This window comes from Panthera uncia, chromosome D1 (genome assembly GCF_023721935.1).
Source record: "Panthera uncia isolate 11264 chromosome D1, Puncia_PCG_1.0, whole genome shotgun sequence".
In the NCBI taxonomy this organism is placed as follows: Eukaryota; Metazoa; Chordata; class Mammalia; order Carnivora; family Felidae; genus Panthera; species Panthera uncia.
This window is the reverse complement of record NC_064808.1, coordinates 86,384,647-86,410,571: the sequence shown is the minus strand read 5'-3', so window position 1 is coordinate 86,410,571 and position 25,925 is coordinate 86,384,647. Positions and strand designations below refer to the sequence as shown.

The window sequence follows — 25,925 nt, the reverse complement described above, 5'->3', positions numbered from 1 at the left end:
TTCGAATAGGGTCTTTGGTGCAGCATAGGACTTCTCTTGGGGCAAGAACTTGAGGGGCGCCTGTACTTTCTGCACTGTTCTAGAAAGGGGAGGGAGTAAGAGCAGACTACTTTTTTGGAAATGTCATTTCAGGAAACTGGCATGTGGAGAATTTTCCCAGGGTGACTTAGTGAAGGTACGCAGGCCTGTGGATTTGCTGCTCTGGACGCAAGGGCCTCTAAGCCCTTCTTTCTGGAGATTGGCGGATCTCTGTATACTTACTGGGTCTGTAGTGTGGTAAAGGAGTACCAGGGTCATCCTCACATCCTTCCCCAAATTTGGCCCCAGAAAAGCTTATAGACAAGCCATGACCAGGTAGTGGGGCTGGGTTGGAGTTTATCGTAATTAACCATTTCTTCCCATCACTTTCTCTGCCCAGAGCACCTTTCCCCCACCCCTGCCCCCCGCCCTGTTGATTTTTAAAACCCTGTGTGTATTTCATGGGAAATTTCACACGCCTGTTTCTGATTCACTTCCAATTAAAGGCTCAAAATGCTGGTTTTGTAAGAGTTCTTTGATGATTCAGTTTCATGCTGGTTCATCTTTTTTTTCCCTCCTAAAAGCCCACAGAATTTTAATAAATGTTCCTCAGACATTTGCATGCTTAATTGTTAAAAATAATTGGAAACAGGAGAGAACGTTTAAGTATTGTGCAGAAAACGTGCACATTTACTAGGGTAAAGAGAGAGACAGATGCCTCGGTGCAGGTGAACTCCTATGGAAAAATAAGGACTATCAATGAAGCTGGGCAACTAGGTATGCCCACTACTGCAAGGGAGGGGTGGCTCTGACCTCGGGTCTTCTAGAAGGCTCAAGGGAGTGTCACATGAAACATAGGAGTCCTTAATGTAGCCGGTCGACGCCACCAACACGCTGTCGGTTGAATGGTCAGTTTCATGGGAGGAGGAACAGGTGGATTGGCATTTTCCAGATGCTAATGTTGCTTTCAACTCCCTTGGGATCAGAGGGAGTTAGTGGTTTGCAATTAGAGCAAACCTCATCCTCCACCCTGCCTCATAGACATTAAAAAGGTTTAATGATGAGCCTATCCAGGTACACCTCTGCACATTAGCGGAAGACTCTTCCAAAGCAGATCTGTGCTCCCCGAGAAGAGGCCCTTTATCCTATCTACGTATCAGTCCCTCTAAAATGCTAAGGGGTTGGGTAATTTCAGTTCTGCTCCTGGTTTGGCCTTAGGCTGACTGGACGACATTGGGCCAGTTACTCTCCCTTTCTAAACCTCAGCTTCTCCATCCACCCAAAAGGATTAAAACTACTAGCAGGAACCCTCTTCTCCTACGGATTTGGTAAGAAATGTGGAGTGATGAGTTGCTTTGAATTTTTTGGAGCAAGGCTTTAATGAATTGCTACAGTTTGACTATTGAGTGGCTCATTACATGGTTCTTCTTACTGTCAATTGTAAATCATGCAACATTTTTGTTGTTGAGCCTTGTTTGAACTTTTTACTAAGGAATCACCCTTCTGTCATCATTCTTTGGAGCTGGTTAGCAATATTCAGTCGGCCTGAGTTATGAAATGTCACTTTGTGCTCACACAATGTAATGTGGGAATGCTGTGTGCTGTGTGGTCCTTCTTGCCTAAGAAGGGGAACCCAAAAATCTTGTGAAGGCTGGCAGTGAGATGCTGGAGGGGTTTGAAAATCATTATGAGAGTGGCAGATGGTTTCATGGGAGCCATGTAAGTAAGTAGGCCATTTTGAAGTATCAAAATCTCGATTTAAACCAACTTATTAGTTGTGTGATCTTGGGCCACATAGTAACTTCTCTAATCTTCTCCTTTCCTATCTGTAAAATAGGAAGAGTAATGATGATAATAATAATAAGGTATATGAAGTTTTCCAGCTGCTTTACTGACCGATTGTAAGACTCAAAGAAGTACAGAAGGAAAAGCACTTTGTACCTGTAAAGTGCTAGGTAAATGCTAATTATTACTACTTTAGTTTTTCTTCCCATCCGAGTCAGTGTTTGTACATAACAGATAATAAAAATGTTTCTTCAATTGAAGCCAGGGGTTTGGTTGCTTTTTCTGGTTTTAATGATTCCAAAGACTTACTTGCATTTGGTTAATTTTGTCAATCGGCTACTTATTCATATCTCATTGCCCATAAAGACACTCGCCCCTATGAATGCATCAGTATAGACCAAACATCACATACTCCTCCTTTCCCTCCCTCGTATCCGGCCATTGTTATACTCGTGAAACTCCCATCCCCAATCAATGGAGGTTTTACGTAAAAACTGAATTCAGGATATGAGTGCAGCCTCAGGAATTCCAGGCTTGTGCTGCTGATAAAGAGAGTGTGTCAAACTGAAAATACCAGAGAAATAAAATTCTCCTGTCCAACCAATGCTCAGGTTTGTTTTTTGTTTAGGTTTGTCTCTGCTTTTGAAGAGACCTCCTGGAATATGACACACATAGATTTTACAACCTTCCCTTGGGAACAGTTTTAAAATCCCCCCCACCCCAGCTGGCCAGACGCCCCACTGGCTCTCCTGACTGATTCACCTGTGCCACCACCTCTGTTCTTTTCTCTGTCCCTGTGGTCATGAGTGAAGGCAATACAGGGCCAGATCTGAACTTGGTTCATTCAGAGCGGAGCTAAGCTCTGCTTTACCATTCCATTCCAGAAAGCAGCATTTTCCAGTCTAGGAGGAACTGGAGATCTGAACTCCCCTGAGCAATGGCTGTGAATTTGTTTGGGTTGTGTTGGTCTGTCTGAAGCATCATAGGTTTAACTGATTTAAATGGGAGTGAAAGAACAGCAGAATGAAAGAAGTAATTTTTCTCAAAGACGGTCCTCTGTCAGTGTCGAAGTCGGGAATAATCATGGCCTTTTTCCCACGTGAGACTAGACAAAGCAAGCTTAGTCTTTCTTCTCATCATGCGTCATCACTGCTGCAGGAGAGGTTGTATCTCTGTCTTCCAGGCTATGCCATGCAACCAAATACTATTATGTGAGCAGAAGTGAGAGGGAGAACATTTGCCAATATTTTACCCACACTGAAGCCGCTAAATACTGACATAAAGAAAGGAACATGAAATTGACAGTTCATTTTAAAGTGCTCATCCAGACATTTAGGATTGAGGATTCAGCGCTTCTCCTTAAATCTTTTTTCCAAACATGTTGAATAATGTACTAGAGTTGTATTCCTAGCCAACAGAATGGGGATTTCACAGTCCATGGGGCTGGACATTGAGTTGTTCAGAGAGTGATCTAGAGTTCTTCCGAAACTGCAGTTTAGCTAAAATCAGTCCTATTTCCTTGCCCCGGAAGACAAGTGACCACCAAGATCTTGATGCTCTGTTGAAGGATGAGTCTGTTTTTTAGATAAAAACCACACAGTGAAGGTAAAGAGATGGTACAGCATCCCGAATATGTATTTCAAGTTATGAAGAGCATCTCACACGATGGAAATCAATGCCACCTTGCAGGAAACTCACTTCATTTAACAGTGGGTCTATCTCTGTGAGGTTGGATCATATGAAGGTTCTGGGCAAACTCATCCTCCCGCCATCTTAACTACGTCCTATGTCTTGCCTAAACGTTTACACATTTGGAACGAGCTAAAATCTCATCTTTTCCAAGTAACTCTGAATGTCTGGTTTTCGATTTGATTTGGGTAGAAGAGAGCAACTTTTTCTTGGGCTGTGGAAGGTTCAGATATCTCTCTTTCGAGAGTATTGATGTGTAGGAAGCTTTATGACAGATATGGCTCTTGCACAATTTTTAGGGTGAGGGATTTGGGAAACGTCATTAGTAGTTCTCAACTTCCTTAGCCTTATCTCAAAGGCAAAGGAGAGTGGCAGATGTAGAGACACGTCTTAGAATCATCCAGTAGGGTTTCCTGTAAAGGTGGGAATGCTGTGTTCTGCACTGCCCAATATGGTAGCCACTAGCCTCGCAAATTCAAGTGGCCACTGAGCACTCGCAACGTGGCTGGTGAAAGAGGGACTAAATTTTTCATTTCATGTCACTTGACTTTCGTTCATCTAAATTTAGATAGCCATATATGGCTAGTGACTCCCTATCAGATAGTACAAGTCTATATCATTCACATCAAAAGCATCTTAAAATCTGAATTTAGTCAGAGGATATATTTACCTGGATTGTTTTTTATTGAGTCAGCTGTGTGTTGTCCAAATGGAGACTAACACTTCCACTTCCTCTTAGGACTGACATTAAACCAAACGAAAAGTAAATGTCCAGCGTTATCCAGGTACTACCAGGGTTGGCCTGGAGCTGGAAGTAAGTTTACTCTGTAGTTTCCCGGCTTCTTCACCAATTCTATGCTGACCTGTAAGAATATAATGCTTTCTTTTCCTTTCAATAAAGTGGAAGCACTTGGAATTGATCATGGGGATATTCACAAATTGTGAGTAAATGTATATTGGACTGGCCAAAAAAGGTATGGGCTTTTTCTATATATCTTTTCATTGAAAAATGACCTCAGAAAAAAAGAGAATCCTGTACTACATGGTGATTTGAGTTTATAAAATACCAGCATTGTGCTAAATTAATTTTAAGGTCGTTTTCAGTTCTAATGCTTTGTGCTGCTGTGAATATATGATTTTCTATTATGTAGGACTCCATCCTATTAATAGATGGTTGGCTTTTCTAGTTCCCAGATCCCTATAATTTGTTGTAGGAAGATTTCTCCTTAAGTATAAATATTAACAAGCCAACTTATTTTAAAAAAGAACTAGCTAGAGTGGCTTCTTTGAACCCCAATTTCCCTCCAATGAGTTTTCCCTTGGTTTGTACTGTTCTGTGGTACTATCGGTTACCAAGATCCAAAAGCCTGACATCTCTGAGACAGGAGGCAAGTTCTCTCTTTCCTTTGTGGCCCTCACCCATGGATAATAGGAACATAGAACATGCTATACCTGATGTGGCTTCAGAAATTAGCAAGAGGAATAAACACCCTAGTCTTTCTCCAGGAGACACACAATGAGTGGACCTGTGGTGGCTTTTACTTAGAAAGTCTTCAGGTTGGGGCACCTGTGTGGCTCAGTGGGTTCAGCGTCCGACTCTTGATTTTAGCTCAGGTGGTGATCTCATGGCTCAACTCTCACTTGCGAGTTGGAGCCCTACATCAGGCTCTGTGCTGAGAGTGTGGCGGCTGCTTGGGATTCTCTCTCTCCCTCTCTTTCTGCTCCTCCTTCGCTCACGCTTTCTCTCTCAAAGATAAATAAATAAACTTAAAAAAAAAAAAAGAAAGTGTTCAGTTTGACATCACTGTGAAGGTCAGTCCTATGCCCATCACTGAATCTGTGGCATGCATTTTTGAGTCGAATTGCTTAAAACCAGGATGGATCGATGCCGCAGAGAAAACAAGGCAAAGTTTCCTGAAGCCTAGTGCTACGGGATGGTTTTAGGAGTGATGAACCAGTGTGGTCTGCTTCTACACTTGCCTGCCCTCCAGAAAGGATGAATTAAAATACAGATCAATCCACAGGCCCCAGTGAATGACCAGTTAGAGTCTCTCATAGTCTCATCCCGATTACATATAGGCTCCATAACTAGCTCCATATTTCTGTGCCTCGTGCATTTTCAGAAAAACGTCCCTTTGGGTTGACAACTTCCACGTTTGTTCTTTTTAGATTTTGTCTGGAACGAAGTGAGGAAGTGTGTGTAGAATACAATTGTGTGGCCGTCACAATTTGTAGTTACTCCTGTCATACTGCATTAAGCATGGGTTTTTAATGTTTGCATAAACTCCTTGAGGGCAGACTTTCTGCCAGTTTTTCCTGGAGACCTCAGCACCTGGCACAGGTTCATGTACTTAGCAAGCGCCTTCTCTATGTTAGGCGCTGCGATATGGTAGTAAATAAAGACAGGCGAGGCTCCTGCCCCATCACATTATAGTGATGGAGGGAAAACAAATACTGAGCCATTTGCTTTCAGAGCAAAGAGCTCTGTGAAAACGGAAGTGCAGGGTGCTTCAGGGGAGCATAACCTGGGGACCTGGCCTAGTCTCAGAGGTCAAAGGTTTCCCTAAGGAAGTGACATTGAGGGTGACCCTTGAATGATAAGGAGGAGTAAGCCTAAAAGAGAAGTAAGCCCTCAATCAGTCTTGGCCGAATTAGCGGGTGAATGAAATGGCTGCTTTCCTCCCCAGCCTCGCCGTGGCACGGCTAAGTTCAGCATCACAAGCTCCGTCACTCTATCCAAGGTCCCTCCAGGCCTTATCTGTGCGTCCATGAGCCGTTTTCTTAGCTTCTCTCTTCTGCAGTCAAGGCAAGTAGAGTGTAATAAAGAAAATGGTAAGAGGACAATGACCTTTGGAGACATTACCATACCAGTGTTTAACTGAGTGCATAGAATATACAGGTAGTGGTTGATATGCTTATAATATACCATGCATCCAGAAATTTCAAGGGTAAGAGGATTCTGGGAGGTTGACTTCCACCTTGGAGAATTCCAGTTGGCGGAATCAACTTGGTCTCAGCTTGGCGTGACTCCTCACCGGCAAGGCGAGGCCGCTCTTTGGCAGACAGAGCCCTGGAAGCCATGCTCACTGGCTTTGCTATGAAGGGCTGTGGGTCCTTAAGCAAGGGCCAGGTCTCCCCAGGCCTTCGTTTTCTCACTGCCGAAGGGGGAGATCCTGCCAGTGATAAATTTACCTCAAAGCCATGTTGTAATAAAGAAGGCCTTGAAAGCATTTTGCAAGATTAAATAAATAAAACAACAGCAACAAGTAAACACCTCCTTGAGGAGGTGGGCTTTCCTTACCTGGTGTTTCCTTTTCGGAGAAAGCTCTGTGATCGAAGACTTTAGAGAGGCTCAGAGCTGGGATTGGCTTTCAAGATCTTTTCTGGAATTACTGGGCCCTTTACTTTAAAACAACTTTGCAGGAGGCATCTGTAATGATGATGATGATAATAATAATAACATTTATTGAGTAGTTACTGATGAGCCAAGCACTGTCCTGAGCAATTTAAATGCATTTTAGCACTTCATTCCCACTGCAGCCCATGGAATACATCTATTATTAGACACACTTTACCCATGAGAAGGGGTGGAGGCATAGAAAACTCAAGCGACTTGCCAAAAGCTATGCAGCTAGAAGGGTCTGTCTGATCCCAAAGACTTTACTCACTACATATGTGAAATATTTTCAGCTTTTCAGAATAAAAGTTCGGGGTTGCTAAGTGACTAAGCATATACAATTAATTATGCCTTCCCTGGAATACAAGAGTGTTAACATTAGCAGAAGTTTATTTTTGCAATTCCTTTGGCCTTCTGGTGTTTCCACATGCCTCCACCCCTTTTCCTAACTGTATTGCTCTCCTGTTGTTTAAAGGGGGGGTGGGGGCCGGGGGGCGGGAATCTAGTTTCAAACTTGTCCAAATAGAAAATGAATTGCATTTCAACTGGCCAGCGCCGCGGCAAAGGACTGAAGCACAGATGCCAGGCACGTTTGGGGAAAACCTTATGGCAGTGCAGGGGCAGTGCAGGATCTAGGCTATGTTTTATTACTGAGATCTTAAACAATTTTTAAGCGCCCTCTTATTACCTCCCCTCGCCCCCATCCCACCTCATCTACTGGGATGCTAAAGAGAGAAAACGACGTCTCTACCTTCTTGGGATGGAAACAATAGACTTTGCCTGTGCTACTTTTATTTCCCCACTGGGGAATCTGGGAGCTGACCTGATTGAATTCCGCTGGTAGAGGTCATGCTTTGAATTCAAGGCAGAGGAAAAAGCGAAGAAAACATTTTGCAATGATACCCCCCGGGTCCTGAGCACACTGGGGCCTCTCCTCGCTGCATTGTGGTCTGCTGATAAGGATAACGTGGATGACAAGCGGAACATTTCCAGGACAAAGGAAATTCCCTGTTTCATTGTTTAAAGGAAGCCACCGTCCAGCTCAGGAGAACCTGGTTTCAGGCACAGCAGATTTCCCTGCTGGCGGGCAGCAGAGGCAGGCCAGTGAGGCTGGCAATACAGGCTGCCTGTGAGCGCCGTCTGTCCCTAATTTCATCTGGGGCGCACTGGCGTGGTGGGAAGTCAAGAAGGGGTCATTGCAGTTTATGGCATTTCGCAGGGGTTAGAGATGTCGGCATCACGGGCTGGGAGAGTTAAAAGCCTGATTCGTACAATGTGGCCCATTGAAGCATCACAGAAAAAGCACCAGGAGATTTAGAGAAGCTGATCTGGTTTTGAGTTTAAATTCTGGACCTCTTTTTCTCCCCACCCCCTCCGAGCCAAAATGTCAGAAAAGGGCCTGGTTTCCCTTTATGGAGTGCAAAATAAACAGATCTTCAGCAGCAGGAGAGGGGCCCAGCTCCCCAGCCCATAATGCCAGAGCTGAGGGGGGGGGGGCGGGGGGGCGTGGGGAAAAGTCTTCTGTCTGGTTAGTATTTGGCATTGACTTTCATTTTCTCCAACCTCTGTTTTCTAGAAGCCTGCCTGTACGGGAAGTACAGGAATAAAAGAGAAGCTGATCTTGGGGGTTTTCTTGCCAGACTTCAAAGGAGGTGGTGGATTTGGGATTTTTGATAGTTTGGGGAGACATTTGCAAAATTAAAACTGCTTTGGGGAATTGAACCCAGAGACCGGGATCTTAGCTGTTGGCCGGTCCGAGGGCACTGCTCTTCTCCCCACTGGAACCTGAGCTCACAGGGCTTGCTGCGGGCCCCTCCCAGCCCCGGGAGTGCACCGAGCCCTGGGCATCGTGGGGTCAGCTGTGGTTAGCCTGGCCACAGGGCCCTGCATTCCTTCTGGGCTTTGCTTGGTTTGGGTGGGTGTGACCACGAGTTTACTCTGGAGAACACTGAGACAAAGAGTCTAAATTGGGCAGGATCTCGAATCTAATGACTTGTTTACAGATCCTGTACTTTTTCCAGGGCCGGGAGGAGGAAGAGGAAAGGGCACGCTGGTCACTGTGGGCATGGCACATTGTTGTTTTTCATCCTAAGGAGGTAGAATAGTTTCAGCCAGCAGCGGGGCATCTGCCCGGCAGCCAGTGGGCAAAGTGGCACTCTGTGTAATTTTCCAAGGTGGGGAGGAAGCAGCAGCGGCCTGGGCCTCTGCCCACCGGCTTGGCTTCCGGGGAACGTACCCGCTCCAGGGAGAATGCCCGACCCTGCCACATGAAAGGCCCTGTTTCCTCCCGCTGTAACTTCAAGCGGTGGGGGAGATTACCCTCTTCACCCCTGCTCCAAGCACACCCGGAACCAGGGTGCCCAGCGAAGCCCGTGCACCTGTGATGGGGCAGAGGAGACAGCACAGGGCCTGTGTCAGTAGAGAGGAAATGCCCAGGAAATTCACTCTCTAAGAGAAAAGCAGGCTCATGAAGGTCTTGCTGTCAGGCGGTGTGTGTGCGATGATTGCTAAGTGTAAGAAACTCCTCTGAAAGCCTATATGCTGCCAATCTGAAGCCTTCTTCCAGCTTCTGGCAGTTCTTCTGGGGCCCAGAGGTTCTGCTTCCAAGACATGCAGGCTTGGGGTTTATCCCAAAAGGACGGTGTTGGACTGCAGGGAAGGGAGGGAGGAGCCTGCATCCACGTGTGTTCCCTTTAGTTCCCCCACCAACCTGTGAGGTATATATATCGCAACTCCCATCTTGTGATGAGGGAACTGAGGCCCAGAGATGTTAGGTCATTTACTCAAGGCCACACGGTTGGCGATTCTCCCCAACCTTCTGAGGTTCCCCCAATGCTGGTGATGCAAAGCACATTTCTGAACACCACCACCTGCCCTTCTTCTTCCAGCCTCGCTGGAATCTGACCAATGGGGAGGCCAGGTCTGCAGGGAAGGAGTAGGTGGCCAGATTCCTTTCCACTTGTTTCCTGAATGCGTCGTGCTGCATCTGCTTTGCACCCTGTTTGTGCAGGTTTACAAGGCAAGGCAGTGACCCCTGTGTGCCTGAGCTGGGGAGGAGGTGGCCCTAAGATGCAGTCCGTCACCTCTCCTGGATTGTTTCAGTCGGATGTGGCTGAGTTAAAGTCGTGCTTCAAGGGAATGTGGGCCAGTCCATGAGTAGAGGAGTCTGCATCACAAAGCACCGGGGATTCTTGTTATCCCAAAGCCCTCAGATGTTCCCACAGGGGTATCTAAGGTGGTGCCAGGGATGGTGGGAACGGGTTGTTCCTGGGAGCCTCTGAACAGGGAAGCCTCATCCATAATGGCATCCCCAGAAAACATTCACTCTAAGACATCTAGGGGTGCCTGGGTGGCTCAATCGTTAAGCGTCTGACTCTTGATTTTGACTCAAGTCATGATCTCATGGCTTGTGGCTTCGAGCCCTGCATCGGGTTCCGGGTGAACGGCGTGCAGCCGGTTTGGGATCCTCTCTCTCTCTCCCTCCCTCTGTTTCTGTCCCTCCCCTGCTTGTGCTCTCTCTCTCTCTCTCTCTCTCTCTCAAAATAAATAAACAAAAACTTTAAAAAATTTTTAAAAACACACACACACAAACTCTAGGACATCTATTAACTCATTTGAGTGCTGAAAGGCAGGCAGGACAGCCATCTTAACCGGAAAAAGGGGACCCGGATGTCGTAGACTGGAGTTCTCATCCCAGCTCCTGCTGTCGACCAGATGTGTGATGCTGAGCAAATCACTTCACTTCTCCTAGTCACAGATTTCGCATCCACGACACGCGGGACTCGCTCCCCACGAGATTCGGGGTACAGAGGCGATTCTCCCCAACCTTCTGAGGTTCCCCCAACGCTGGTGATGCAAAGCACATTTCTGAACACCACCACCTGCCCTTCTTCTTCCAGCCTCGCTGGAATCTGACCAATGGGGAGACCAGGTCTGCAGGGAAGGAGTAGGTGGCCAGATTCCTTTCCACTTGTTTCCTGCACCTGCAAGAGAAGAACAGAGGCCATTATTTGGATGACTTATTGTTTCGAGCTTTTGTGTGTTTTGCTTTATTATTTTTTTTTTGTAACTTTACAAAAAGCAACATACATGCTTTTCAGACTTCAATTGTTCCTCGCTCCTGACTATCCCAGCTCACCACCTTGCAACCGGCCAATCACCGGATACGTCTTCGTGAACTGCAGCAGATTTTATTACTTATCGATGCCCCGTGCGGGAGGTGGAGGGTCGGTGAAATGGCAGAAGCTCAGAGCAGCTGAGGGTGGTTGGACTCAGTGGAAAATCCAGAAGTGCAGATGTGGATCCAAATTGGGCTGAAAATCTCATGAGATCAGGCTTTCTCGGACTTCCTGCTTTTAGCCTAAGCAGTGTGTTCAACATAAACGAACTTTCGGTATTTTGAAACTTCCGTTTCTGATCTCAGAACCTGGAAGTCGAGAGCTGTTGTGAACATTTCCACAAATTTTGTCACGGTCGTTCTGGAGGCCGGGTCGAACCCAGTAATTATGGGGCGTTAGGACGTACCACAACCACAGCAGCCTGCCGGGACGGCGACACTAGAGGGAAAGCGGGACTCTGGTTAAGAGCTCTGGAGACATGCAGGACTGGGTTCAGATTCTTAGCTCTGCCACTTCTGGCCCTGTGACTTAACCTCTTAGGCTCTCAGTTTCCTCATCAGTTAGATGAAGAAAATGTACCATTTCATAATGCCGTGAGGACAAACTGGGGTGTGTGCGCGCGCATTCGATCTGTCCCCTCTTTTCTCATATGTGTGTGTCTGATACGTGCATATATGTACGCCTGCGTGTATACGTGCATCTCTGTGTACATAGATACAAAGCATATGCGTCTGTATATATTACTTACTTACAGCTTGAGCACGTTCTCCTGGGGACCCGAGGGAGCCAGTATCTGACAGGTGTGGCATTTGGGAGTTGCTGACATCTTGCTAATTAACTCTCCAGTGGGGCTTTGCACCAAGGCAGCGAGGGCTCTGGGTGCACAAAGCATGAGTTCCCTGGACCTGGAGAGGTCTCAGTTGCTCTCCAGCCACAAGTGAGACTCACATTGGCCTTGGGAAGCGGAGGTGCGTTCATCACGTCTGCTTGTGCCGCCCTGGCTTTTCTTGCTCTCCTCAAACAAGCCGAAAGTCATGCCCGGCAGACAGGTGCCACAGGGCAGCAAGGGGCTGTTGGAGCCCTGTGCGGTCATCGGTCAGAAGGAAGAGAGCTGCGTAGGGATGAGAAAGGAGGGGAGACAGAGAGTCAGGGACAGGATGGTAAGGTCCATCACAATCCACCCAGCGCTGAGAAAAATGGCTCCCTCAGCACACCTCCCTCAGACGCTACACAGGCTGCTCCTTCTTTTCCTTTTCTGTGTTGTAGCTTAAGTTTTTCTTTTGCTCATCAAATGCATCGTGTCTGTTTTTTAATGTTTTAAATGTTTATTTATTTTTGAGAGACAGAGCATGAGGGGGGGAGGGGTAGAGAGAGGGAGACACAGAATCCAAAACAGGCTCCAGGCTCCAGGCACAGAGCCCGACACGGGGCTCGAACTCACAAGAACTGTGAGATCATGACCTGAGCCGAAGTCGGACGTTTCACCGACGGAGGTACCTAGGCGCCCCAAACGCATTATGTCTTTTTGAAGAATTTTTTTTTAAATAGTGATTTCCAAAGTAATACATCAGCTTTGGATAAACTTTGGAAACTGTGGAAACATCATGAAAGAAAACTACAAAAGCACCCGGAGTCCCACTGTGCGGAAAATAACCGGTTAACGTGTCGGTGTGTTTCCTTATAGTCTCTTTAGTGCAAATATCTAGACATATATGCCTTCTTTTTATATAACCAGAATCATATTGTTACCAGGTGGCTCAGTTCTTGCCCCAGATGCACCAAAGAATTGGAGACCCAAGATCAGAATGGGGAGAAAGAGTTTATTGAGTAGATAAGTATAGTAGGCTTTTAAAAGGGAAAGCGGGCCATTGCGGGAGCCAGAATGGCCATGGCCCTGAGAAGCTCTCACTGCATCCTTGTAAACCTGTTTTCTGCATATGTACACTATTGTTTTGCAATCTCCTTTTAGTCTCTTCTTACTAAATTGTAGATGTTCCCTGTATCATTAAATACTATTCTACAGTATTACTTTAAAAAAAATTTTTTTTTAATGTTCATTTATTTTTGAGAGAGGGAGAGAGAGAGAGAGACAGAGACAGAGCATGAGCTGGAGAGGGGTAGAGAGAGAGGGAGACACAGAATCCGAAGCAGGCTCCAGGCTCTGAGCTGCCAGCACAGAGACCCACGAGGGGCTCGAACTCACGAACCTCGAGATCATGACCTGGGTTGAAGCTGGCGCTTAACCGACTGAGCCACCATCACCACTTCTAATGGATGCACAGTAAATCATTAAATGAAGGTTAAGTGCTGGGCTTTCAGTATATGTTGTTTTGCTTCTCCCCAGTTTCTGGACCTGGGATGGCATTGTTTAACAGGGCTAGACTTACTTCTTTTTGATTTCAATAAAGTATTCTTTCTAGCCTTTAGAAAGAAACCCACATGAAATGCTGAAAAAGCGATGTTAAGAAAAGTCACCGAGTCCCCCTTGAGTCATAAAGCCAGAGGCTGGGGAGGCGGGGCCCGCCTCAGCTCACCTCCCTGGCCTTGCCCCACGGAAGCCCCGCGGAGACCGGATTACGGGCAAACCCAGGACCTGATGTGATAGCACAAAGACACCCACAACTCCGAATTTCCTGCTGCCCCGAGGCCTCTTTTTGCATAGGATGTTTGACTTACACATACGTGGAAAGCAACTACTAAGAATAGAATAAGAGCTGCCTCTTTTCTTCTGTTGTCACTGCTCAGCAACTCCAGCCTCTGAGGCGGCCGTCTGCCACTCATCTGCCCCCTCACAGCAAACGGGGTCAGCAGGGCTGGCTGTCAGCAAGAGGCCGGGCCCTTTCGCCTTCTCCTTCTCCGTGTGTGGCAGAGGTTGGGGTGGTAGCCGTCTGAGGGCTCTTTGTCTGGCGAGGGAGCGGGATCTCTGCCGTGGGAGGGAGCCCCCCTGGCCAGCCCTCTGCCCTTCCCCCTCCAGCCAGCCAACTGATTTTCTTCTCCTCCAGCCTCCACTTATCTGAGCTTGCTCAACTCACCTTGAGAAGCTGGAACCTCCCGGCCGCTTTGGTAGAATCAGTCCTTCCCGGTTGAGTGCTGACAAGTTTGCCCACGAGAATTCTCTCTGAGTCCCTCAGGACCATGGCGGCTGACCCCTGCATGATGCCTTGCGAAGCCGGCACGGGCAAGCTTCTTCACGAAGGCCTTGACTCTCATGGTGCCACTTAGTCAATTGTTCGTTCATCCCCCTAGCTATGCACTTAGTGCCTCCTGTTCCAGACACCGTGTTGTGGTAGTGGTGGGATGGAGAATAAAACAGACAAGATTCCCTGCTGCTGTGGAAGATACAAAGAATTATAAGCAAGCCACTGGAATCAAAGAGTCTGTGGTGGGGGTCTCAGGGGAAACACCCCCTGAGTTACAAAAGACCCTCGATACTTTTCCATGCTGTCTGACGTTAGGATCCTGTCCTTAACCTACCCCCAGCCTCTCTTGAGCCTGGCTCAGCTCACAGCTCTTCTAGGTGCTGAGCTGAAGAGAGACCGATTTCTTTGTGCAAGATCCATTATGGGCAGGAGAGCAAGCCTGGCTCAAGCATACAGCTCCACAGACCCTTGTGGTCAGGGAGTTCCTAAATGAACTCGAACCTTTGGGGGCTGGGATCTGTTTACTCTTGGCACACTGGGATTTCCTGTTTCTAAGAAAATGGGCTTAGATGCTCAGCTGCATTAACCAAACAACATGTTGACGCAAATGAATCTGAAACTTGCCAGCTCCAGACTCCCTAGAAGGTCAGCTTTAAGAATGAAGGGATTGAATGACTTTTCAAACCCTGAATTCTAAGCCAGGTGACCCAGGCCAGGGATTTATTGTGGGGGACCTCCTATCCTACCCTTCTAGTCTAAAACCCCCCTGACTAGCCTTGGAGTCAGAGACTTCCTGGTCATCCTGGAGCAGGGAGAGGGTGGGAGGAAGATTTCCCGTGTCCATGGCTAGCCTTGGACTCCATCACCAGTATTCCATCTGCCTGAAATGGTCACCAGGAGCTCGTTTCTTTGAGCCTCCGGGAAGCTCACGTCAAAATGCAAAAGTTACTGGTTGACATGACTTGAGTGATTGCATTTACTACATGAACTTAGCTGAGCAAGGTCCTGTGAAGGTAGCAAACCGGGCAAGTTTTGACAGGGTGTGGGGGAGGGGAGGGAGAGAAGGCAGAAGAGAATTTATCAAGGGATGCCTTGCAGAGAGGCCCAACCCAGAGAGGGGAAGGCCCCACTGGAGTACAGGAGGAGGATGTTCAGACAAGGGGCAAAACGGGCTGGAGGCACCAACTGGGTGATTGTAGACATCAAAAACCCCGCCTGGCCTACTTGGCTACAGTTGGCCTTCACAGTAAGCATTCACTTTCTCACCTGTGGCCCTGGGGTATAAGCGAGCTCTGCAGGGATATGGCTGCTCAGGCTCCAGGGGACACAGCTCTCTCTACTGGGAAGAGTTCTGCAATTTTTATCAATACTTGAACTGAGAAACTGAGTGGTATGGCTTCCACCGTAAAGTGCAACTCTGTGGTTCAAAAATGTGCAAATTATTGGGGATTTATTCCATAACAGAAATTATGCTCATTGAGATGTGGCTAATTAATATCGCTGCATCCAGCAGCTAGTCAAAGGAGGTCAAGTTCTCTTGGGGATACCCTGTCTGGAGAGTGATACAGTATGCAGATGTGGTAGGGACATCTACCACAGTCATTCATTTTGTATTCTGATCATGTATCGAGTGATGGGAACCGTGGGGGAGTCTCCAGAGAATGGGGAGAAAAGAATATCCATGACAACTGCATGCGAGTCCAGAACAACAGTGGAGTAATTAAAGAGAACTGAGGAGAAAGTGAGGGAATCAGGCAGCATAAGGGAGGTAAGCCAAAAAAAAAAAAAAAAAAAAAATCAGAAGGAAAGGAAAATCGTTGGGGGTTTGGACTGGTGTGGGAAGGCTTCATGGATGAGGTACGTTGTGATCCAGGAAGGCGTGTCTTCATGGGTATCTATATCTTTGGGTAATAAAGGGCCTCCTGAATCAGTATCTTTCCAAATGTTGGAGGCCCAGGAGCATGACGAGCAGCAGTGGCTATGCATAATTTTACGAAGCTTGTGCACAAGGATCTAGAAATTGCAGAAATGGAAATAAAAGAGTTGAATTCCTAGCGCCATATATGGCCTGAGCGTCAGGAGGTGGCTACGTGTGGCGGAGAAGAAAAGAAGGAGGACAGGTAGAGGAAGAGTCCACTGGGGATTCCAAGGGATGGATGAATGGAATCCATTCCGTCTTTCATTAATTTAATGATCACACATGTACTGAGCACCTACTACTTCTAGGCAGTGTGCAGCATTGAGAATGCCATGATGCTTGAGACATGGTCCCTGCCTTTGTTAAAGTCAGCGTCCCCTGGGGGAAGCAGGCATATACGGACACTCAGAGGCTAAAGACCAGGAAGTGCTTTTGCAACATGTACAAAGTGTCACAGGAGACCAACTGAAGGAACAACTAACTGCTGGAAAGAGCTAAGAGGGTTGGGGATGGCTCCCCAGGGTGCAGGTAACAGTGGAGCTGATTTCTACAATGACTCGGAATGTACCCGACAGGGTATTCCAGGGAGAGGGAAGCGGCACGAACGGGAACATGAACTTGGGAAAGAGCGTGCCATGTTAGTAAGAGTGCCACAAAAGTTGAGGGAAGCTGGAAACTAGTCAGAATTGACTCGAAGTGACTCTTAAAACACTTTAATGCCAGGCTGTAGAGAATCAGATTTTATGTTGCAGGTGACAGGAAAATCAGTACACATTTTCATAAGACAGTATGGCAACCAATATTCCATTCAATTCTAAAAAGAACATATCCCAAGCCCTCAAGAGACTTCCCTTCCCCCCTCCCCCCATAAATTTGGTGAGGGGCAAGTGGAGAGAGAGGGTGAGGAGAAACATGACCACAAATAATTATGATATGAATTTAGAATAGGTTCGTTGTTGTAGGAGAGGCACAAACCAAAGGTTGTGGAAGCATAGATTCTCAACAGCCCGGCTTTGTCTCTGCCCATTCAGGTCAAAGCAGGCCTGATTTGGAGGACCAGCCATTTCTCATCAACTTGGTAATAGGACCATGATTCTCCCTCCAACCCCCAGGAGAAGTGTTTTCATCAGGGTCCACAGAGAGTTATGGGGTTTAAGTCGGGATGCCAGCATATAAAAAATATGCAAAATCCCCCCAGAATAAGCTTGCCAGCTCACCGTCTTGACAGGCCTCCATGCTCTGGCCAGGGGTATGACTCTGGGCTGTGACTCTAGGTTTTCTGTTGGTTTAGATAAAAACTATAATTAGCTGCCACAAATACAGTGAATGTAGGAGGGGCAAGGGGAGACCCGAATGTGAAGTGTTTTCTGGATTCATTTATTTCTGGCTCCTCGTGTTGCCTCAAGTCTCTGTTCAGCTAAATACAGTTGACGCTTGAACGACACAGGCTTGAACCGTGCGGGCCCACTTATACTCGAATTGTTTACAGCAGGGCGGTATAAACATATTCTCTCTTCCTTATGATTTGCTTAATAATGTTTTCTTTGCTCTGGCTTACTTTATTGTAAGAATACAGTATAGAATGTATATAATGTACAAAACATGGTGCTAATCGTCTGTTCATGTTATTGGCAAGGCTTCCGGCCAAGAGTAGCTGTTGGGGGGCGCCTGGGTGGCTCAGTCTATTGAGCGTCCGACTCCGGCTCAGGTCATGATCTCTCGGTTCATGAGTTGGAGCCCCGCATTGGGCTCTGTGCTGACAGCTCAGAGCCTGGAGCCTGCTTCGGATTCTGTGTCTCCTTCTCTCTCTGCCCCTCCCCTGCTCACACTCTGTCTCTCTCTCTCAAAAATAAATAAACATGAAAAAAATTAAAAAAAAAAAAAAGAGTAGCCGTTGGTAGTTAAGTTTTGGGGGACCCAAAAACTGGAGGTGCGTTTTCAACCGTACAGGGTTCCACGCCCCCGAACCCCCACGTTGTTTCAGGGCCAACTATACTTATTTTTCAAATGTAAAGTAACACCCTAGGTGAGCCTGAACTCGATCCTTACAGAATACTCAGGAATTTCATCAGGGTTTCCCCCTATCTCCTCCCACCCACCTCTCCCCTGTCCCCAGCAAGCACAGGTTGTATGTCCACACCTGTGCACGTCTTTGAGCAGTGCCTCGGAAACTGGCCAGGTCCCCTTTCAGATCACGGCCAAAAATGTCAGCCCCTCACATCTCACCTGTGAGCACAGGCCCCAGCCCTTTCTGGAGGAAGGAGCACCCTGCATCAAACCCACCCAAAGGTGTCCCAGAGCCCTTCACTCACAGAAGCCTGGCAGAGAAGTCAGAGCAAGGATGTGGCCACCACACAGACCTTTTGCATGTAATACACGATTTACAGACATCTTTCATCCCCTCCTTTTATTTTCTCTCCTTTTCTTTCTCTCTTGCTCTCTGTTTGACTGAGTTGCCCCAGGGCTGGTGGTTTCAAAACTAGCAGCTGCAAACTTATGAAGGAAAAAAAAAAAAACCCAAACCACAAAAACCCTTCTTGTGAAAACTGTGTGTGCCAGTCTAAAAGCGGTAGGCCATGCGGGAGGGAGGCCTGTTAACGTGTCAGGAGGACAGAAGCATGGAGTGTGAAACAGCAGCAGGGTCTTTATAGGGGGGGAGGAATGATATGCGTTCAGGGCAGGGGGGAGTAGGGGACAAGGCAGGAGAGGAGTTTGGGAAGAGGGAGGAGTCCTAGCTGGCCAGGAAAACCCTCAGAGGAATGGCTCCCTGCATCAGCTGAGCTGTCTGAAACAGTCTGGCTTCCCAAATGCAAATCAGACCAGCTGTTACTTCTGGTATCTTCCCGCAGAAGACTCAAGATCCAGCCTCTACTCTAGGTCCACTCAAGGACTTTTGAAGCACATAGTCACATGTGTGACTGTGTCCCAGCTCCTGTCTCAGCCCCATTCTCCCCAGCTAACACCCACTCGTACTCACCTATGTATTCACACCCTTCAGACCCCACTGATCAAACAGAGAGATACCTCCCCAAACCCAGCCCCAAACTCCTGCTCTATTGCTAATTTCAACAAATAAGTCCATCTAAGGGAGTGGGGAGTAGAAAGGACATGAGGAGAAATCCTAAGACCCTCTTAGAGAGAGCATCAAGTCCTCGTCTGGCCCAAGACAAAGAAAGTCCTCAGAAGTTTCATTGAGCGTGAGGTCTGGAAAGAATTCCCAGAGTTGACATGAATCTGGCCAGGCCTCTTTCTCCTGACTTCTTGCCGTAGCTCCACACTAATACCATCTTCGGCCAGAGCAAACATGGCACTTGAGTCATTTGGCCAGATCATTGAGAAAATGTCCTTGCACCCTGCTGCGTGGATGGGGAGAGTAGGCCACCCCTAGGCCCACAGACACAGACAAAAGAGGCCCACCCCAAGAGGCCCCTGGGGACAGCACTCACTGCCAGGCACCATGGGATGAGCACAAAAGAGAGGGGCGAGGTACAGCTCGATGAAGAAGACCCAATGGCCTCCAGCTGTAAAAATAAGGCAAAAGGAATGTCCTGTGAATTTGAGTCTAAGCATTGGAGGAGAAGCAAAGTTGGTGAAGTGATCAAAACTGGGTGGGGTTAATAAGAGAAAGCTTCAAGGAGGAAGTAAGTTCTGAGTAGAGGTTGAAGGAGGGGAGGGACAACGGCTGGGGTAGAGGAGGGGGAAGAGGAAGTGTGTCCTGTGGGGGAGGGTGGTTTGTCTTTGGGAAGGGTAATATTGATTGCATGGTGGCCCTGGGAGCTGTGCCATACTTGAGGCCCTACCTAGAAGTGATATCATTTGGATATATTTTCAAGGAGGAGGAATACCACTGTTCATTTCCAGTTGGCATGTTGTGTAACGGGAAGACTTTGGCAGGAGCACGGTTTGGAGTCAGGCAGCTCTGAGTTCAAATCTTAGCTCTGCCACCAGTAAGCTGGGTAACCTCCCAAGCTTCACCTTCCTGAACTATGAGATGGAGGAAATTACTTCATAAGGCCACGCTGGGGGTGAAATGGGATGCAAAAACTTACACAAAGTACCCGGTTTTGTGCCGGGAAACTAGCAGCTACTCAAGCAGTAGTGACTGTTGGTGTAGAATTGGTAGCTGATGGATTAGAAAAGCTGCCACAGAAAACTGCTTTCCCTTTCTCCAGGGGAAAGAATCTGTAGGGAATCAGGAGGCCTGGGTGCCAACCGCAGTGGCCAGGCCCTGGTTCAGCCTTTCAGTGCGATGAAGGCACTCAAGACTTGAGTCAGTGCCCACTCAAGGTCTATGGGAGCGGTCGTCTGCTTGAGAAGCAGGTACATCCCACCACGTGGGCTAATAGGTGTTTAAAAACCAGCTCTCCAGGTCTGTGCACCCGTTTCCATGATGGAAATCCTCCCGCCGTGGTGGACTTCTAGATCCCTCTCTGAGGTCACTGGATGTGCCACTGGGGACAGATGTGTGAGGGAGCTCTCGCCAACCTCTACCCGGCGGCCGGCATCGCAAGGGCTGGCTGTGGCCACGTCAGAGCAGGCTGGGCTCCCGACCTCCACACCTGCTTGTTTGTTAGGTAGGAGGGTGCAGCGCTTGAGGGAGGAGGAGAGGCATCCCCTCTCTCTTCTCTGTCCCGCGTTGGGCAGAAGTAAAGGTTCCCTCCCAGCCCCCACTTCCCCTCAGGACAGTTCCATACTGACTAGCAAGTTCGTTTTCCTCACAGGCTGAAACAGAACAAAACAAAAAAGGGGCTCTGTCCACTGGGCCTCGGGCAGAGTAGCCCAGCAGGGAGAGGAATCCGAAGGGGACAGCCTCAAGTGCCTGTGAGCCAGTGGTGCGGCAGACTCGCTCTTCCCCACAAGTGCGGTGGCCATGGTCTGCCCCTGTGAACACAAGGAAACGAACGAGGCAGTGAGCTTCCAGTTTCCAGTTTAGGTGGCCGCAGGGTCTGGCTTAATCCTTAATGAATTTTCTGGCAGGGGCTGTCACAGAATCAGGGAATGCCGGATCCAGAAAGATCTCAGGAATTGTCTGTGAGCCCCCTTGCTGCCCAGGTGAGGGTACTGGGGTCAGACCCCTCAGCTGTGTCGTACCTAGAACCAGACTTCCCTTTCTTGCCTGCTTCTGGGTGGTTCTCCTGTAGACTGATGCTCTTACATTGTTTTCTCACATCATCACGTTCATAATTCCTGCAGTCCCTGTGAGCATGAGGTCCTTCGGGCAAGTTCCATGACTTTCCTTTCTTGCGTACTGCCCCCCACCCCAGACACCTAGCACAGTTCAGGGGGGACCTGGGGACCAGCCGATCAGCAGATCCGTTCCTGCTTGGCAGTAAAGCAACTAATAGGAGGAGTGGTGGGAAAAGGAACAGAATCAGGACAGACCCCCCCCCCCGCCCCCACCCCAAGCAAATTCTGTCTTGGGGATTCCCTCCTTCAGTTATAGGGAATATCTTGTTTCGCTCCCCAGTTTACACCAGCTCTTCCTAAAGAGGAGGGGATCCTGTTTTCCTCACATTGGGCTGTTTGGTCTCATCAACGGGGAGCATCTGTCCCCTGCTAGCCACCTCTGCTTTGTGACCCTGTATACATGAGGACGCTAAGGACACCCAGCCAGCCTCTGCCAAGAGACTTTGTTATGCCGTGTTTAAAAGAAAAAAAGGCAGGAGGGGGGATTAATGGAGTCACAGGAAGTGAGATTATTACATTTATAAACACTGAGCCCGTGTTCACATTTCAGGTGTCCTGATTTATCTCACAGGTGGGAGGGAAGAACTTGCTGGCAACCTTTCACTCAGGGCTCTGAGTCTTGGAACAGGATTTCCTCTGCAAATTGTCGAAGATCAGATAAAAGTCTTAATCTTGGGCGCACACAGCCGCAGGCTTTGGCCCCTGCCACTGTGTGCTCAACTTTCAATAATGAGTCTCAACAATGGTTTGAGATTCAGTACGGTTAAAGAGGTGGGAAAGAAAAGGATCGGGCTGGAGCTATATGAGGGTTTCCCTGGGCACTCTGCATCCACTAAGGACTCCTGAACGAGTACTGGGCTCAGCACAACATAGGTCCCTTTTTTCACTGCCTTTGGCCTCCGTGCACCAAGTAGAAAGCACACAAAAACAGACTCAAATACCTACCCCCTTTTTTGGAAGGACAGAAACCAGAAGCATTCGCCTCTGCTTCTTGGGCTGGGTCCTTCTGAGCCAGCCTGGAGGCACACGTCCCAGGCATTGGCTGGCGGGTCTGTGAGGTTGGGAAAACGTTTAAACTGTCCTCCAGAATGTTTGCGCTAAGGGGATGCCTATTTTTTTCACAATGCATCGTGTAAGTTTCACGTCTTTTCAGCATAGGAAGAACCAAGACCACATTTGTGAAGTGGCACTGTGTTAGAGGTTGCTCTGAGGAACGATAGTGAGCCAGCTGCCCTCTGAGCAGTTCAAGTCCCAGATAGAGAGTATATTAATCATGTTGAATGAGGCAGTCAACTGAGTTAGCACAAAGAGTGGAAAATCTTGAAATCAGGGTCTATACTCCCCAGGAGTTTGCCTGATCTAAAGTCCCACCTTGATTTCATATTCTTACTACCTCAGCTAGGACTGCCCCGTATTATATAGAGTCAGTTATGTGGGTGCTGTGCTGAAAGCTTTACTCGGATTCTCTCACTGAATCTTCACAACCTCCTTATCCCCATTTTACAGATGAAAACCTGAACCTCAGAGCAGTTTCCTGATTTGCTCAGAGTCACCCAAGCGTGCACCTTCGACCAAAGCATTTACCCCCCCACCCTTTGTGGGACCAGTATTTCAACAGCTCACTGTTCCTAATGCTCATCCCCTTGTTTATTCAGCAGGTGGCACAGGGCCAATCAGAGCAGCCGAAAGCTGCAGCCCAGCCCGAGAATATGCGTTTTAGTCTAGAGTTCGATGAATTCCAAGGAAGTCACATCCAAAGCCATGAAGAATAACTCTGCTCTGAGGGAGGAGCTAGAACGAGGGCCCTTTTTCCTTTCCTTCCAACTGCTCCTGTTTAAGAACAAAAGTGTTCTGCGGTGCCGGGGCCCCTCAAGCCTAGGTACCCACAGCTTTTCTGTTGGCTCTGCCCTAGTAGGATTCCAGGGAGCTAGAGCAAGGGCTGTGTGAAGGCTACACTATCAAGGGATGGACTTACTTATTTGCCAGGAGAACTTAAGGGGTCGGGGAGAGGGGGTAGGGAGCAAAGTTTAATTAATGAGTTTCAGGGGAAACTCAATCTATGGAATGAATGATTTTCCCAGATGAGTGGTATTTAGAGGCTCACAAAAATCCCGCATTTTTCCATGGCTGTTTCCCATCCTTTCTGAGCCTTGGCTGAATGGATCCGGAAATCCTTTGGAAAAGAAAACGCACTGGTCTGTTCACCTTGAAAATGAAGAAACCAAAAAGGCGTAATGTCCCTCTTCCTTCTCAGGTGGATTGATTACTTTTACAAGCACCTCAGGAGGCCCTGCGGAAAAGGCAGATGCCATGTCCTGTCTCAGTGAAGAAGTTCATAATAATCTGTGCAAAACAGCACCCTGGGATAAACACAGTGTGGCTATATATATACCCTTGGCCGTTTCCTGCTGCTCTTGAAGCTTGTGCAGGCTCGAAGGTAGGGTGAGGCTGTGACCATAAGCCACACGGTGACATGTACATTAGCCATGCCCTCTGCTTCCTGTGCTGCTGACAACCTGGGCTGGATTAGCCCAGCACTGCTGGGGGACTGCCCAAGGGGAAGAAGCCCCTGACACTTGACCTTGTGGTGTCTCTGAGGTGTGCTGTTGTCTTCTCTGGGTTCAGGTTGCCAAGCTGCAGATAGATGTCGGTGAGAAAAACACCAAAGAGCCAGCAGGCATGTCCCACCAGGACGGTCTGCTTGTGGAACTTGTGCACCACAACAGAAGAGGTCAAGTACAAAAGGGTGGTTAGCAAAGAAGCGGCCCTCTTGCTGTTAAAGGGACAGCATCAGTAAAACACTTTCTGAGCGAAGTTGTGTTAAAAATCACTTGGCAGGACCCCAGGGTCGCAGCCACGTGCTAGAAACCCACAGCGCTGGAAATAGTAACCATGATTTGAACTGCAGAATCACCTCTCATTTTAGGATTTCAAAATGCTCAAGCAGACATCTCACAGTGTAATTTTGGAGTGGCAAACGGGACGCCCGCTTTACGAAACAGTGAATTAAGGCACCAAAACATGCAGAGACTTGTCCTAAAACCTAGAGTAAGTCATAAGAGACCAGAATAAAGCTCGCAGCGCCCCCCACCCCCTTTCTCCACCCACCCAGCCAGTGGTCAGCATGGTATTCTGTCACACCCTCCTACTCCTTTAGGAGACTGTGGGGCACAACCTTGCACTGTTCAGAAGCTTTTCAGGAAACCCTGATGTGTAGACAGAACCACTGTGAGTCTACATCACTTGGACCCACATGTCCTGTGCCAGTCGCTGGATTAAAAAGTCTGTAATTCACTCAGGCAGCAAGTTTTGATTGAGTGCTTACTGTCTGCCAGGCGTTGTGCTAAGTCCTAGCTGTGCAGGTAAATGAAGGAGACTAGACACCCTGCCCTCGTAGACTTTTAGTCTAGTGGCGGGAGAGACGTCAATCACACTTCTGCACAAATGAATATGTGAGTAGAAATGTGGTATGAAGGAAGAGGAAAAAGGTAGAGTGTCCTGAAAAAGAACTTAAGACTGGATATCGTTGAGATGGGACCTCTCAAGGAAAGCCCCCCCCCCCCCCCGAAGAGATAATATTTCCACATAAGTAATAAAGATGGGAGGAAGGACTATGCAACCTTGCTTCCAACACCTACCCAAAGCGGGTTATGATTCTAAGAAGCAGCTAGTTCCCAAAATAAATAAATAAATAAATAAATAAATAAATAATTGCTGTCTGTCTTGAGCGTGCCTCCCTCTTGAGATAGTTTGAGTGGTTTACGGCAGGAAAGGAAAAGAAAGTGAGACCTATAGGGAGGTAGGGTCCTCTAGTGACCTGTGGTGAAGATACCATTAGGGCATTTCATTGCTTCCAAAACGTGGCTGAGGGATGTTCAAAGGGGTTTTACGCAACAAGATCCTGTGTTCAAAATAGTGTGGTAGGGCGCCTGGGTGGCTCAGTTGGTTGAACATCTGACTCTTGATTTTGGCTCAGGTCATGATCCCAGGGTCCTGCTAATAATAATTAGCACAAGGGGCTCTGTGCTGAGCATGGAGCCTGCTTAAGCTTCTCTCTCTCCCTCTCTCTCTGCTCCCTCCCTGCTTGTGCACTCTCTCTTCTCTCTCTCTCTAAAAATAAAAATAAAAATAAAAATAATTTTTTTTTAAATAGAGTGGCAAACTCTGGGTTCTAGAAACATACAAAAGCCTCTTTGCCTCAGGATTGGTCAGAACATTGCATGTGCTAATATAGCTCATGAACCTTTAAGGAAAGGAGAGGAGCAGTGTCTTCTGCAGCACTTTCCAAACAAATGCGATGCTGGAACAGTTTGTTCACTGAGCACCTAACATGGGTTCGGAGATTTGTGTCTGCCTAAGACTCACTTGGGGACTGTAAAGAGTACTGGCTCCTGGGCTTGGCTCCTGAGATCCTAATTCACTAGATCTAGAATGGTCTCAGGAAGCTTTGATTTTTAAAAATTTTACTTTTAAAAATTTTAAAATAAAATACACCAAGTTCAGGAGCCAGGCTTCCAGAGAAACTAACCAGGCTAGTACCCTGAGGAACACGTCAGCAGCTCTATTCATTTCCAGGACAAGCTTTCTGAACAGAGCTAAGTTATTGTTTATATATATATATATATATATAATTATATATAATAATTTAATTATATATAATAATATATATAATA

At 47.6% G+C, this 25,925-nt stretch overlaps 1 protein-coding gene and 1 long non-coding RNA gene across 3 annotated transcripts in view; both read left to right on the top strand.

Annotated features, from left to right (window-relative positions):
• Positions 1 to 25,925, top strand: part of FLI1 (Fli-1 proto-oncogene, ETS transcription factor) — a 129,960-nt gene that overhangs the window by 22,543 nt on the left and 81,492 nt on the right. The gene's annotated exons all lie outside the window — the stretch shown is intronic.
• LOC125939021 (uncharacterized) lies at positions 9,695 to 19,351 on the top strand. Its single transcript, XR_007462905.1, has 2 exons — positions 9,695 to 9,828; positions 10,840 to 19,351. It is a non-coding gene; the product is annotated as an uncharacterized LOC125939021 (long non-coding RNA).